Here is a 6,000-nt window from a genome sequence, read left to right as displayed (position 1 = left end):
CGTGCCTGATGGAGAGAGAGGAAGAGTGGTTGTTGGCAGGGCTTCGCTTTGTGAACATGTTTGAAAGGTTGGAGGCGCGAACTGGAACAGGACGAAAAAGACACACGTACGACAAGGGCAAGCGCCAATTTAATCGAACTAGCCCTAACCAAGGTTTTAATTAGTATGTGGCATTTAAAGGGGGCGATGGAACAATTTTTGTACTTTGCGCAATTACCGCTTAGAACGATCCCTTACGTTAATGACCTATGAATCACGCGTTCGTTTTTCACCCCACGCAATAGAAGATCCAGAAAAAAATTAAAGATAAACGATCAGCGTTCATCCCCTCAACTCGCAGCCAGAACAAGCGACCACGTGATCTGGAGCCGATTATCTGCCGCCAATGTTGATCATAGCCACGCGCTTGGGGTTGGCAAAGCACAGGACACGCGCTGAGTTCCCAGACAATGTTATGGCTCGGCTGTTGTCGTCGTTGCAGCGATTGGACACGGGCCACTACCCGAATGCTTCTCGAGCTAGTAATTATCATGAGCCCAAATCGAGAGCCCACGCAATGCTCGGGTTCAATCAATGAACGGCATTCAAATATCGTCATCGGGGTGTACTGCGATCCCCACGTTACGTCATCAAATTTTGCATAGGAGAGATTGAATGAAAAATGATCGCATTTGTACTTGAATTTACATCCCAACAAAGGGGTTTTCTTGCTAGTGGCGTTACGTGCGAGTATCCTTGAGTCCCACTAGTGCCAGTAAGCTCGTGTAAAGTGAAAAACATTCCAATTGAATATCGTTGCACTGCTCCTTTAAAGGGTCGATGCAACGATTTTTGTATTTTGCGCAAATACCGCTTAGAACGGATCCCTGACGTTAATGACCTGTGAAATACCCGTTTGTTTTTCACCACACGCAATCGAAATCACAGAAAGAAATAAAGAAAAACGAGCAGAGGTCATCCCCTCAACTCGCCACCAGAACAAGCCGCCACGTGATCTGGAGCCGATTATATGCCGCCAATGTTGATCAATAGCCACGCGCTGGGGTTGGCGAGGCACAGGACACGCGCTGCGTTCCAGACATTGTTATGGTTCGGCTGTTGTCGTCATTGCAGTGATTGGACACAGGACACTACCCGAATGCTTCCCGAACTGTCGATTATCACGAGCCCAAATCGAGTGCCCACACAGGGCTCGGGTCCAATCTATGAACCGCATTCAAATATCGTCACTTGGGTGTTCTACGATCCCCACGTTACGTCATCAAATTTTGCAAAGGAGAGATTGAATGAAAACGCTCGGTTTTGTCCTCGAAATTACAGCGCAACAAAGGAGTTTCTTGGTCAGTGCCGTTGCGTGCGAGTATCCTTGAGTCCCATTAGTGCCAGTAAGCTCGTGTAAAGTGAAAAACATTCCAATTGAATATCGTTGCACCGCCCCTTTAAACATTGACGCAGAGGCGTATTACTCTGAAAACTATTAATATGTACTTTTCATAAAGGTAGCGGGGGCCCCTGTGTTGGTGATTGTACGCATGGATAATTTCGTGTATCTGTAATTACGCTGGAGGGTCTGCATGTTGAATCAGTGAGAAAATGGGCGAAGTATCTTAAGATCCTGGCGTTTCGCCTTTTTTATGTTTTTCCCCGAGCACTTGTTCACTGATTTTCTGACTTTGACCTGATGACCTCTGAAATGCACGCGCGACAAGGCTCACACTTATGTTGTTGTTATTGTTGTTGCTGTTTTTGGTAATATAAAATTTAAGAAACTGGCTAATAAAGATTGTATAAAACAGGAAAACCCAAATGTTGCAAAACCACATACCGGCAATCGAAAAGATCAAAATAAAAAAAAATAAATAAAAGTTGAAAAAAGAGAGAAAGAGGAAAAGAAAAGCCTGAAGGCAGCATAAATATTTTGGTAGTTAAAACAAAACTGCGGCCCCAAATAAAAAAAAAAATAAAAAGCATCCGAAAACTGAATTTCGCAGAAACAAGTTCACGCGGTATCGCAAAAGGAGATGCTCACCGCTTTTCGTACGCTGAGCGGGAGAAACAAGGTCGAGAACAAGATGTCAGCTTTGACCTAGAAGGCGGACCCGCCAGAAGCGACCATAAAATTAATCGGCCTTCCTTGGACTAAAAGAAAGAAAAAGGCGTAGTCCCCTGCTTTTATTTTCTTTTCTTTATTGAGATTAATACAATTTCCTTGCAAGTGACGAATCAGAATCACGACTACATATCTGTAGAGTCTAGAGACAGCCTCTGCTCTGATCTTCTGTTGCGCACGGGTATGTTGTCCAAGTAGTGATGGCGATTGCGGTTTAGGAGACAAGATATCATCGTAGTAAAATACTTTACAGGGAGGAACTCAGGACCCGGCAATACGAAAGATCGAGTGCCGACACATCCTCGCTGCTCTGGAGTATCGTTTAAAAAGGCAGGTGTCGTACAATCATATATACGAAGCGACCAGATCGAATAAAACTCGAGGGCATTCGTTGCAACCTCGAAAACAACCTTGACTCCGTTGCCCCTAATTTTTTTAAGAAAAGAAAACACATACACCCCCTCCCACGCAGGAAGAGCCGCAGAAAGAACTCATTGTTTGGGAAGAGGGAAGAAGAAGAAGCGATGCACCCGCTTACGTTCTCGTGCGGGGGGCGTTCGCAGAAACAACGGGCGGTCTTGTTTTCCGGTCGCGGGCTCACGACATATGATTTCTCTTCTTCTCGTTTCCTCGTTCGCAGTCCCGCGCTCTTAATCGAGCCGCGATGGACGGAAAGCGGCGGCTGCGGGCCGAGCGTGCGAGATTCACCGGTCACGACGCCGACGCTTCGATTATTCGCTTCGGGGTCCGTCCAGGGGGTCTCGCCCGTGAACGACCTTCCATTCAGCGTGGACATACGAGGCTCTGGTCGTCGTGGCGCGCCTGCACGCGCTCGTTGTGTACGGAGCCTAGATTTAAGAGAGGGAGCAACTTAAAGTATCGGGAGTGTTTGCAATTTAATGGCGGACGCCGTCTGAGCCGCCATTAAAGCGTCGCGTTGTCGTCTTGCGAGAAAGAAAGCGGGTGGAAAAGTCGAGACGCTTGCAAACGGTGAACGCTGATTGGTCCCTTTCAGCTTAGGGGGATTGGAGTATATATGCCGTGCTCTGTCTCTTTCATTCTTGAGAAACAAGGCCGGGGCCGTAGCCATGGGCACTCATCGAATACGTCCTCATTTACATCGCTCCCGTTTCTTTATGGTGCTCGTGCCGGCAATTTATGACGTTCGCCCCTCGTAAAAGATTTATCGCAAACCATCTTTGCTCGCAACAACTTTTTGTTGTTATTGTTGTTATTGTTGTTTTCTTGGTAGTGAAGTCGTGATGAGCTTCTCTAACATGCTCCCGCTGCTGGAAATCGTTGTGCAAACTAGAGCAGGCTACGGTATTTAGCGATCGGAAGACTTTGAAGGTTCGTTGAGCGAGCCTGGTCTAGATAGTTGCGTGGGTTGCGTTCAGGACAACCAAAACTACAGAAACGAAAAACGTCACCGAGACAACTGTTTCCTATATGGAACGTGGCAAACTATGCAAAAAACAGCCTATAAAGCAGTCATAAGTTACCACCGTCCCGGTGCTCTGGCCATTGCTGTTGTTTTGGTCGTTGTGAGCGCAACGGACAGAAATGTGTGAACAATCCTTTACGTTAGAAATAAACCGTTTTTCCCAACATAGTATCTAGTAGTAGTAGTTGTTGTTTTTCTCACGCACTGCGCGGACATTTGGGTATATAAACTAAACCCATCAAACTTTTTCTAATGTTGCCAACAATGCTGCTAAGTGCCTCAGATGACAATTAATCTAATGATTATCTCGATCATTTCACCGTGAAAATCTTTCCAAAAACGCTGAACCGTCTTTTTTTTTTTAACTACAGTGTTTTTAGAGGGTTAAATGTATCCTGTAAGACGGCTGACATTTCTGTCTTATGGTAGAAAATATTTTAAAGATTCCAGAGAAAGACATTCAATGTTTCTCTTTGTTCTCGAGGAGGAACTGCGGATAAAAGCCCCTTCATCGCATCTTTTGGTAACGTACTACATCAAAGATGCCAAGGGCGGGCCCGCTGCAAATTACCCCAACGCATCTTCGAAATCAAACAAAAATGCGTTCTTAGGACAGAAGATATTATATTTAAGATCACTGATTTTTTTCTCCTTAATATTTTGATGAACTGCGAGATGGTTACTTCGTGGGATCTTTGAGTTGCTGATATACGTTCATTTATACAAGAGGGTGTGTTCGCTGGTATCAGTCAGTTACTACGAATCCGGGCCAAATTATTAGCGTGATGTGCTGGTTTTCAGGTTAATCAAAATCTGCAAGGCGATTTCTGTTATGTACGCACCGTGGTGGAATAGTAACTGGTCGATTGCTCCTTAGCCTGTTACATTGATACACAATTATCTTGTCTTAAGACAGCTTGGACATCATTAGGTCACTTTATAAAAAAAAATAATGACTACCTGAGTAGGGTAATAAATTCACTTACTAGTCTTTCCCGTAGGGCTGGACCAGCCAGTAAATGATGACAGCAGGTATCGAGGTTAATCGGTTTACTAGTTGTTAGTACTCTAGTCTATCGAGCAGTGCGTTTGTTATTACGGGGGTTAAGACTATAATTGTAAAAGATTTATATGATTTTGCCCCCACGTCCCAGAGTCAATTCTTTCCTAACAAGATGACATCATTCCAGCTTCGTGAAAGTAATTAAGACATACCGTTATCTGGTTTCGATCATCTTATTAAGGCTATCTGACCTCCGCACATTTCGATCGCAAGAAAAAGTGTAACAAGTTAATTGGGGGGAGTTCTGTCTATAAATTGCCGCGTACGCGCACTTTTATTATATGTATATATATATATATATGTGTGTGTGTGTGTGTGTGTGTGTGTGTGTGTGTGTGTGTGTGTGTGTGTGTGTGTGTGTGTGTGTGTGTGTGTGTGTGTGTGTGTGTGTGTGTGTGTGTGTGTGTGTGTGTGTGTGTGTGTGTGTGTGTGTGTGTGTGTGTGTGTGTGTGTGTGTGTGTGTGTGTGTGTGTGTGTGTGTGTGTGTGTGTGTGTGTGTGTGTGTGTGAGAGAGAGAGAGAGACAGAGAGAAGAGCAGAAGAGGTCGTGGAGTCTGAATGGAGAATTGATTGTTCGGATCTTTGAAGCACAGTTAGATCGTGGAGAATGTTTAGGCCTAAGAAACTCTATGTTGCTTTTGTTTTCTTTTATGATCCGCTTTGTACTGTGTATTTAGGTGACAAATTAAAAAAAAAATATCACTTATACTTACTTTGGAGGACACGAATATACTTCACCCACGCCATTATCAGGATTTAAAAAAAAAATCTATATATATATATATATATATAATACTTAGTATTTACTGCACTCGACGAACGCGTTAGAACGTCTCATCCAAACGCGTTCGACGAGAGAACTGCAGACAAAGGCCGCTGGCTTTCGGTCTACCCACTAATCGTTCCAATCAGAGCTCAGCGTTCTCACCTCCCCGAGCGCTCTCATCTCCTCCTAGCTCTCCCTCAGTTTCTCGGCGCATAGACTTTCCCGTGTGGATATAAACAGTATCCAACGTGAGAGTGGCGGTTGCTGGAAATGCGAAGAGATCAACGCGCAGGTGTGAACGCGCAGGTGTAAACGCACTCGCAGAACGGCGGTTCCGTCGTGGTCGCAGCGACCGCTTTGTTCTCGGTTCGCCGAAACTATCGATCTTGGATGGCGACGTTAACACGTTTGTGCGTGACCACGGGTCGTGCTCCATCGGCGAGATTATTGCGGCGGCTCGCGTACACGTCGTCGTCTCTCGCCCAGGTGGGAGGTTAACGAACGACGCACAGGTGGCCAGACAGCTGCCAAGAAACCGTTCCTTCCTGGAATCTGGCGCAGCGGCATATCATTGGTGGTGGCAGGCGGCTTGGATGAGCACGTCCGAAGGAAGGGTGA

Source organism: Ixodes scapularis, unplaced genomic scaffold (assembly GCF_016920785.2).
Source record: "Ixodes scapularis isolate PalLabHiFi unplaced genomic scaffold, ASM1692078v2 PGA_scaffold2__306_contigs__length_199485367, whole genome shotgun sequence".
In the NCBI taxonomy this organism is placed as follows: Eukaryota; Metazoa; Arthropoda; class Arachnida; order Ixodida; family Ixodidae; genus Ixodes; species Ixodes scapularis.
This window is presented reverse-complemented; position numbering follows the sequence as displayed.